The sequence below is a fragment of the Aquarana catesbeiana genome, linkage group LG09 (assembly GCF_042186555.1).
Source record: "Aquarana catesbeiana isolate 2022-GZ linkage group LG09, ASM4218655v1, whole genome shotgun sequence".
In the NCBI taxonomy this organism is placed as follows: domain Eukaryota; kingdom Metazoa; phylum Chordata; class Amphibia; order Anura; family Ranidae; genus Aquarana; species Aquarana catesbeiana.
The window spans coordinates 14211573-14222498 of NC_133332.1; positions in this window are offsets into that span (position 1 = coordinate 14211573).

Here is a 10926-nt window from a genome sequence, read left to right on the forward strand (position 1 = left end):
AGCACCTCGTCCCCATGTTGATGAGGACAAGAGCCTCTTCCCAACAACCCTGGCCGTTGGTTGACGGGGTCTGCGGGCGGGAAGCTTATTGGAATCTGGAAGCCCCCTTTTAAAAAAAGTGTCAAAAATAAAACACAGTACACAGGTTTTTAAAGTAATTTATTCAGCTCTGGTGTCGCTTCCGATTTCTTCTCCCCTCCCTGGGCCTTCTCCATTCTCCGCTGATGTCTTCTAGCCCTCTCTGGTTCTTCTCCCTCTATCCGCTGTCTTCTGCCTCTGCGGGGTCTTCTCCGCTAGAAGACATCAACGGAGAGTGGAGAGGACAGCGGACAGAGGGAGAAGAACTGGAGAGGGCTAGAAGACATCAGTGGAGAGTGGAGAAGACAGCAGACAGAGGGAGAAGAACCGGAGAGGGCTAGAGGACATCAGCGGAGAAGACAGCAGACAGAGGGAGAAGAACCGGAGAGGACTAGAAGACATCAGCGAAGAGCAGAGAAGACAGAAGACAGAGGGAGAAGAACCGGAGAGGACTAGAGGACATCAGCAGAGAAGACAGCGGACAGAGGGAGAAGAACCGGAGAGGGCTAGAGGACATCAGCAGAGAAGACAGCGGACAGAGGGAGAAGAACCGGAGAGGGCTAGAAGACATCAGCGGAGAGCGGAGAAAACAGCAGACAGAGGGAGAAGAACCGGAGAGGACTAGAGGACATCAGCAGAGAAGACAGCGGACAGAGGGAGAAGAACCGGAGAGGGCTAGAGGACATCAGCAGAGAAGACAGCGGACAGAGGGAGAAGAACCGGAGAGGGCTAGAAGACATCAGCGGAGAGCGGAGAAGACAGAAGACAGAGGGAGAAGAACCGGAGAGGGCTAGAAGACATCAGCGGAGAGCGGAGAAAACAGCAGACAGAGGGAGAAGAACCGGAGAGGACTAGAGGACATCAGCAGAGAAGACAGCGGACAGAGGGAGAAGAACCGGAGAGGGCTAGAGGACATCAGCAGAGAAGACAGCAGACAGAGGGAGAAGAACCGGAGAGGACTAGAAGACATCAGCGGAGAGCGGAGAAAACAGCAGACAGAGGGAGAAGAACCGGAGAGGGCTAGAGGACATCAGAGGGAAGACAGCGGACAGAGGGAGAAGAACCGGAGAGGACTAGAGGACATCAGCAGAGAAGACAGCGGACAGAGGGAGAAGAACCGGAGAGGGCTAGAGGACATCAGCAGAGAAGACAGCAGACAGAGGGAGAAGAACCGGAGAGGACTAGAAGACATCAGTGAAGAGCAGAGAAGACAGAAGACAGAGGGAGAAGAACCGGAGAGGGCTAGAAGACATCAGCGGAGAGCGGAGAAAACAGCAGACAGAGGGAGAAGAACCGGAGAGGGCTAGAGGACATCAGAGGGAAGACAGCGGACAGAGGGAGAAGAACCGGAGAGGACTAGAGGACATCAGCAGAGAAGACAGCGGACAGAGGGAGAAGAACCGGAGAGGGCTAGAGGACATCAGCAGAGAAGACAGCGGACAGAGGGAGAAGAACCGGAGAGGGCTAGAAGACATCAGCGGAGAGCGGAGAAAACAGCAGACAGAGGGAGAAGAACCGGAGAGGACTAGAAGACATCAGCGAAGAGCAGAGAAGACAGAAGACAGAGGGAGAAGAACCGGAGAGGGCTAGAGGACATCAGAGGGAAGACAGCGGACAGAGGGAGAAGAACCGGAAGAGATGCCGGAGCTGCTTAATAAATTACTTTAAAAACATGTGTACTGCGTTTAATTTTTGACACTTTTATTTTAGGTGAATGGGTAGGAGTATAATGTACAGATGCTCATTCACATAGGGTAGGGGCCTGGGATCTGGGGGCGCCTTGTTAAAGGGGTTTTCCTGATTCCGATAAGCCCCCCACACGCAGACCCTGACAACCAATGGCCAGGGTTGTCGGGAAGAGACTCTTGTCCTCATCAACATGGGGGCAAGATGCTTTGGGGTGGGGGTGCAGGGCCCCCCCTGCCCAAAGCACCCACCATGTTGAGGGCATGCGGCCTGGTACGGTTCAGGGGGGGGGGGGGCGCTCACTCATCCCCACCCCCTTTCCTGATCTGCTGGGCTGTGTGCTCGAATAAGGGTCTGGTATGGATTTTGGGAGGACCCCCACGCCGTTATTTCTGTGTGGGGGGTTCCCCTTAAAATCCATACCAGACCAAAGGGCCTGGTATGCTCCTGGAGGGGGAACCCATGCCGTTTTTTTTTTTTACATTGTGAGTGTAGTTCCCCCTAAAGATTCATACCAGACACAGTGCCTGGTAGTTTTGGGGATCAAAGTCGGATCCCTGTTCATTAAAGTGGGACGCATGTCGGACTTCAAGGCGCAGGGCAAATTCGGATCCACAGTCATACAACTGTCGTGTCGTACCAGTGTGAAAGGGGCCTTAATGGTTTTTCTTTGGGGTCCCACCACACACGGCGGAGATGGAGACGTTATTTTTAGCAATGTTACATTGGAAAACATCTCATTAAATAATTGCACTCTGTGTATACATATATATAGTCCTCATTGAGACCAAGGCTCGGCATTTATAAAGTGTATGTCATGTGTCATGTTTTTTTAAAACGCTGGAGACTTGTTGAAATGGCCGAGCAGAACAGAAGACGATTGGTCTTTGCTGACTATGACATCACACAAGCACTCTATAGATTACATTGTTTACACTGTGTCAATGTGTTCCACAGCTGTGTAATTATTTAGTTGCATTTGGCATTTCCTGTTTTATTGAACTTTGGATTTTAATGAGATGCTCAAAAATCTGACCTTTTTCTGGAGAATATCACGAGAGCGCAGTTTACGCTCCTGGGAGCCGCGCGTCCTCTGTGGGGTTTATTGATTGATTATTTATTTATTACAGACATTTTTTTTTTATTTCATGTGAGATGTGTGATTTCTCCACACCCGTCCATCACTCTTTGAGTTTGTCATCACATCCCTCAGGAAGGAAATCCTGGAATACTAATCCGAGAATGCTGCAGTTCCTGGTCTTTGAGTGCCTTAACCCTTTCATGCCTAAGCCTATTTCAGACATTTGTTGCTTACAAGTTAAAATCCATATATTTTGCTGGGAAAATTATTTAGAACCCCCAAACAGAGACAATGTAAAAATAAATATATATATATATATTTTTAGCAGAGACCCTAGAGAATAAAATGGCGATCTTTGCAATATTTTATTTATATATATATATAAATATATATATATATAAATAAAATATTGCAAAGATCGCCATTTTATTCTCTAGGGTCTCTGCTAAAAATATATATATATATATATATATATATATTTATTTTATTTTTTTTACATTGTCTCTTAAAAATTAGAAAAAAAATTCTGATCCCTTTTATTGCTGTCACTAGGAATGTAAACATCCCTTGTGACAGTAATGGGTGGTGACAAGTACTCTTTATGGAGGGTCTAAAAGACCACAAATTCCTCCTTTGCCCCAAAATCACCAAAATCGGCGATTCTGAATACTGTCATTTTATTAAAATTGGCGCCATTGGCAGCCGAGAAAACCGGAATTGACGGCGCTTCCGGGATTTTACATCGGAGACCTGATCGGAGCCGAATCCGGGTCTCAGCCTAGCTGGCGGACGCGCCGAATGGTGGTTCGGATCTTCCGGTGGGAGGGGAGACCCGATCAGAGCCGGCGGAAGGGGGATGTCCCCTCCCGCTCCTTTAGGATAACAGCTGAGCTGCTTTTAGCCGCATCGGTTGTTATCACTAAAAAGCCGACCGCCGGCTCTAAAAAACGGTACCGGAGTGATGCCTGCAGCTGCATATAACCCCTTCAAGCCAAGAGCGCAAATTTGCGTACGATCCGCGTGGGTGGTTAAAGTGGACCTGTCATTTATAGAAAGTTAACCACTTAAATACCGGGCACTTTTACCCCCTTCCTGCCCAAACCATTTTTCAGTTTTCAGCGCTGTCACACTTTGAATGACAATTGCGCAGTCATGCAACACTGTACCCATGGGAAATTTTTATAATTTTTTTTTCTTTTGGTGATATTTAATCTCTACTGGGTTTCTTTTTTTTTTTTGCTAAATAAATGAAAAAAAGACTAAACATTTTAAGCATAAAGGTAACTAGGGATGAGTTGAACTGCCCTGAGTTTGGTTTGAGCAGGGTTTGGATGCCTTCAGAGAAGTTTGGATGACAAATTCAAACCCCATGGGGAACATGTAATTGTGCATTTAAAAAAAATAAAAGGACTCCTGTCCCATAAAGACGTATTCTAACACGAGTTGGGTGGAGCTCATTCGCAATGTCATCAGGCCGTCAGCCAGGTGGCAATGCTGGTATTGTGCTGAATGCGTTTTAAACTCTTGTAAGTACCTTTTAAATAACAAATTCCTTGTTTTGATGACATTGCTCAACCGAGTTCATGTTTCTTTGAGTGGAGTGTACCGACCAAACTGATGAAAAATTGGAGTCTTTGTAACTGTTTTGGAGCCATCTAGTGGTGTGGAGTGCCAGATGCATACTCCCAGGCTGTATTGACCTCTTATAACAGGGGTATAGAAATAATATTTATGGAGGTCCAGTCAGTAACATTTTCTTCCAAATCGCGGTTTAAATCTAATGTTTGTACTATAACACATCACGGTACCCCCTTTACATCACAGCCTCCCTGTACATCAGTGTCTTTAACCTACCCTTCACATCATAGCCCCCATTACATCACAGCCCCCTTTTTACATGAGTGTTCTCAGCCCCTCCTTAAGATCACAACCCCCCTTAACATCACAGTCATGGGCATCCGCACGGGGGGGGGGGGGGGCAAGTGCCCACCCTTCGTGGAGCAAGATGTCTGCACAGTGTTGCCAACCGCCCGTAAATTTACGGGCAGCCCGTAAATTTCAATCCATTTTTGAGCTGCCCGTAAATGCCCATTACGGACGGCGGCTGCCTGTGAAAAATATGGCTGCGGCCGACATTGGAACTGTGCATGCGCAGTTTCAAAGCCTGCCGGGCTCGGGCAAGCTGGTACATGCTCGGCCACTTTCGGCCGAGCGGGTGCATGTGCGGTGAGTTAATGACGTAATGGTGCCGCCTGGTGCCATTTTTGAATGGACAGCAGTTGGCACTCGGCTGTCTCGGAGTCAGCAGCATATCAGCGGACATGCCTCCCGACCCAGAGACCAGACCCCGGCTGGAGCCTGTGGGGACTCCCACCACCACCATGCCACTGTAAGCATGGCCACACGGAGACTGGACCCCTGCACCATCCATGATGCACCATCCACACTGTGGCTGTGCTCACAGTGGAGTGGTGGGAGACTCTCTCCAGCAGCCTTCCTGTTCGCAGGTTCTAACCTCCTTTTGTAGCCTCAAACCTTAAAATGATACCCCCCCCTTGAAAAAAGTTCTGCGGACGCCCATGATCACAGTGTCCATAGTGTCCATAGTCTCCATTAATATTCACATCACAGATGTGGAGCCGACGAATCTGCAGCAACCTTGTGATGCTTTCATGTCACTATGGAGCAAAATCTCTGAGAAATATTAAGGCAGTTCGAAAGGCAAGAGGGGGCCCAACCCGGTACTAGCAAGGGGTACCTAATAAAGTGTCTGGTGAGTGTACATCCAACCTGCGCCAAGACTTGGGGTGTAAAGCACCTGGTTAAGAGGCGAGACAATTGGCGATTCTGCAAGCGCGGTCAGCGGAAATAAGGTTTAGCCGGCGGGTTTTGTCACAGGTACTCCGGCTAATATTGTGTGAAGATAATTTCACAGCGGATAAATTTGTTGGGGATCCTGGTTATTTCACAAAGATATTTTGTAATCCCCATAAATTCAAGCTGCTAACATCGCGGGGAGATAAAGCTGGCGGCGGAATGAAAAGGCCGATTCTGTGACGCGGCTTGTCTGCAGGACGCGGATAAGAAAACCAGAATTTATTTCAGCAGAATTATATTTGGAAAAGCGACTCAGTCGCAATGATGGGGGTGTGGAGGTGACTGTAAATCCACCAGTTAACAACAAAAAGAAGATTTCATTACATGTTGATTTAGGAGGATTACCGAGGGAGCTCGTATATCCAGAAGACCCAACACCCAACACAAGGGAAGCGGCTCAACAAATGTTGCGCAGTGTATCGAGAAATATGAAGACGAGAAGACGCAACCTCTAAACAAACCAACATAGGAAGACAAAGTCAACAGGTTAGGACACCTTAAGGACAAGGGGCATTATATAGACCAGTGGTTTTCATACGTATTGAGACCAAGGCCTGGGAACTTCTTCCAAAACCTTCCATTGCCCAACAGCAAAGAATAAAGTTTATACTCACACTAAAAGTATGGGTAGGCAACGGGGCCAGATCTAGCCTAGTCTGATTTGGGGGGGGGGGTGCAGTAAAAAATGTCAGGGGGCAGAGGATAAGAGGTCAGCAGGGCAGTGTACAGGGGGTTAGAAGGGTAGAGGACAGGGGTCAGAATAGCAGTGTACGGGGTCAGCAGGTTGAAGGTCACGGGTCCAAAGGGAAGTGTAAAAGGACCACAGGGCGGAGGACAGGGGTCAGCAGAGTAGTGTACAGGAGTCCGCAGGGTGGTAATTTCTGGCAGAGCAGAGAACCGAAGTCACTTCAGGTAGGGCAAAGGCTTGGAGGGGGGGCAAAAATGAAATCTGGATCCAGCCATGGTAGGCGAAACATGCATGGAAATACTGGAAGGATCTGGATGGGTCTGGGTGTCACCGTTGGGGGGATAGGGGTTGTAGAGTGGGTAAGGGGACTCTGTAGCAGACTTGGTGGCCCCGTAAGAGAGAAGGTTTGTGAAGGGAGCTCAGGAATACAGTGGGAGGTATGGTGGGCCCTGTGGGATTCTGTTGGAGGTTGTGGGCACTATGAGGGGCTGGAATGAATTTATAAATGAATAAATGAATTTATCCGAAGTTAATAATTATCCAAAATAATGAATGCCGCATCTAAACGAATGGAACGTAATGTATTAATAATAATAAATAACAATACTAATAAAGACTTATTATTATTATTAATTCATTTTGTTCCATTTGTTTAGATGCGGCATTCGTTATTTCGGATAATTCATAACTTCGGATAAATTCGTATTCGTTACGTTCACTAACAGCCAAATTTGAAAGGAAATTCCAATACCTATAATTTAATAGTTAGTTATTATTAGTTAGTTATTTAGGTATTAGTTTACATTTTTGGATTTTCGTTCTTTCAAATTTTCTTTCTTATTTTTGGATTTTCGAATTTCTGAATTTACGAATTTTCAAATTTACGAATTTCAGAATCTTCGAATTTACGGATTTTCAAATTTACGAATTTTCGAATTTACGAATTTTCAAATTTTCAAATTTAGGAATTTCCGAATTTTCAAATTTCCCGGATTTCTGAATCTTCGAATTTACGGATTTTCAAATTTACGAATTTTCGAACTTACAAATTTATGAATTTCGTTATGACCCGAAAAATGAAAAAAAAAAAAAAACGAATGAAACTGAAACGAACAAATTTTTTGGCAGTGCACATGTCTAGTCCTGGCAGACATTGCGTCTGACGGACCAGCTGATTGGCTCCCGCCGTGTCCAGTCACTGTGGGAGCGGGTCGCCGGCGGCGCACGTGCGCACCCTAGACCCCGAAGCGCAGGATCGCTTACAGGTACGGGATCCTGCGCAGAGGAGCCGCTTTGCTGTTGTATATGTACAGTATACGGTCCGCAAGCGGTTAAGATAAAAAAAAACCTTCTGTGTGCAGCAGCCCCCCCCTCAGACCCCCTAATACTTACCTGAGCCCCATCTCGATCCAGTGATGTTGCACAAGAGGATCGGCCGTCCGGGACTCTCCCTTCTCATTGGCTGAGATGGCAGTGGGCACCATTGGCTCCCGCTGCTGTCAATCAAAGTCGGTGAGCCAATGAGGAGAGAGAAGGGGCGGACCAAGCTGTGGCTCCATGTCTGAATGCGATCGTGGGAAATGCGAGCCAGAATGGGGATCTGTCAATGTAAACAGACAGATCCCCGTTCTGACAAGGGAGTAGAGAGAGATCTGCTGTTCCTAGTGATCAGGAACAGCGATCTCTCTCCTCCTCCAGTCAGCCCCCTCCCTACACAGTTAGAAACACCTCCCTAGGGAACACACTTAACCCCTTGATCGCCCCCCTAGTGGTAACCCCTTCCCTGCCAGTGACATTTATACAGTAATCAGTGGCTATTTATAGCTCTGATCGCTCTATAAATGTGACTGGTCCCAAAAACTTGTCAAAAGTGTCCGATCTGTCCACCGCAATGTCGCAGTCCTGCTAAAAATTGCAGATCACCGCCATTACTAGTAAAAAAAAAAAATAAAATAAATAATAATAATAATAAAAATGCCATAAATCTATCCCCTATTTTGTAGACGGTATAACTTTTGCGCAAACCAATCAATATACGCTTATTGCGATTTTTTTTTTTTTTTTTTTTACCAAAAACATGTAGAAGAATATATATCGGCCTAAACTGAGGAAGAATTTTTTGTTTATTTTGTTTTTTTTGGGGGGGGGGGGGATATTTATTATAGCAAAAAGTAACATTTTTTTTTTCGAAATTGACGCTCTTTTTTTTGTTTATAGCGCAATAAATAAATAACGCAGAGGTGATCAAATACCACCAAAACAAAGCTCTATTTGTGGGGGAAAAAAAGGCATACATTGTATTTGGGTACAGCGGCGCACGACCGCGCAATAGTCAGTTAAAGCGACGCAGTGCCGAATCGCAAAAAAAATGGCCTGGCCAATAAGGGGGAAAATTTTCCGGTCCGTAAATGGTTAATTCAACAATTTTTTTTTAATAAATAGATATTATAATGTCTGATGTGTTTTTTACGTTATCAGCGCATTCTGGCATGTTTTTAAAAAAAAAGACCTGCCAGGCTCTTACTTCTCTCTATATACCCCCCCCCCCCCCCGGGGTAAATTCACCATCGCTTTGTGTCCTGGTGACCTTTGTTATCGGGACTGAAAGTGTCCGGAATTCCAAAATGGTACAAAGAGGGGAAAGCATTTCCTTAGTCGCCCCCCCCCCCCCCCCCCCATTGTTTAGCGCAACACTGTAACTTTGTAGCAAGTCCCAAGATTAGAGGCTTCAGCAGGGGCTGATCTGTGTCAGACATTTGTGAACACAGCCAAGAACACCCCAGGATTTCTATGACCGTGTCATCTCTAACCCGGCCATCTCTGACGGGGTACGCGTGCGTCGCGTACCTGGGGAAGTGAAGGTAACAGGATGCAGTATGGGAAGCAGTCAAGTCGGCGGAGGCAGTGGGACGCTTTGGGCAATGTTCTGCTGGGAAGCCTTGGCTCCCGCCATCCATGTGGATGTTACTTTGACACGTCCCACCTACCTAAACACTGTTGGTGACCAAATACACCCCTTCAAGGAAAACTGTATTCCCCCGATGGTAGTGGCCTCTTTAAGTAGGGATAATGCTCCCTGCCACACTGGAAAAAAATTGTTCAAGAATGGTGTGAGGAACAAGGCAAACGAGTTTGAGGTGTTGACTTGGCCTCCAAAATCTCAAATCCAATCTGTGAGAGGTTCTGGAAAAAAACAAGGTTGATTCATGGTGGGCCCCCCGCCTCCCAACTTACGGGACTTAAAGGATCTGCTACTGAGGGCTTGGTGCCAGATACCACAACGTACCTTCAGAGGTTTGGAGGAGTCCACGCCTGGGCTGCTCAGGGCTGATTTGGCAGAAAAAGGCAGACCTACTCAATATTAAGTGGGTGGTCATAAAGTTCTGGCTGATGGATGCAATATATATATATATATATATATATATATATATATATATATATACAGTGGTACCTTGGATTACGAGCATAATTAGTTCCAGGAGAATGCTTGCAATCCAAAGCACTTGCATATCAAAGCGAGTTTCCCCATAGAAGTCAATAGAAACAAAGATAATTTGTTCTCACAGTGACTTCTATGGTATGCAGTACCGCATGTGGCCAGAGGTAGAGGGTGGGGGCGCCAGAGACACTCGGAAACACTCTGAAAGACTCAGGTTTCCGAGTCTCTCAGAGTGTTTTCGAGTCTCTCCGAGTGTATCCGAGCGGCTACGAGTGCCCCCCGGCGCCCCCGCACCTCTGGCCAAATGTGGTACTGCACACTGCAGAGGCTTGAATCCTGCTCGTTTTTGCGAGGCAGCGCTCGCAAAACCAAGTCAGGATTTTTAAAAAATAATAAGCTCGTCTTGCGAAACGCTCGTTAACCGCATAACTCGCAATGCGAGGTATTAATGTATGTCTATACACTGCTCAAAAAAAATGAAAGGAACACTTTTTAATCAGTGCATATCATCAAGTCAATGAAACTCCTGGGATATTGATCTGGTCAGGTAAGTAGCAGAGGAGGGTTGTTAATCAGTTTCAACTACTTTGATGTTAATGAAATTACAATGGGTGCACTAGATGGGCAACAATCAGACGACCTCCAAAACAGGAATGGTTTTACAGGTGGAGGCCACTGACATTTTTTTACCTACTCACCTTTTCTGACTGTTTTTCACTAGTTTTACATTTGGTTAGGGTCAGTGTCACTACTGGTAGCATGAGGAGATACCTGGACCCTATAGAGGTTGGTGTCACTACTGGTAGCATGAGGAGATACCTGGACCCTATAGAGGTTGGTGTCACTACTGGTAGCATGAGGTGATAGCTGGACCCTATAGAGGTTGGTGTCACTACTGATAGCATGAGGTGATACCTGGACCCTATAGAGGTTGGTGTCACCATTGGTACCATGAGGAGATAGCTGGACCCTATAGAGGTTGGTGTCACCATTGGTACCATGAGGAGATAGCTGGACCCTATAGAGGTTGGTGTCACCATTGGTACCATGAGGAGATAGCTGGACCCTATAGAGGTT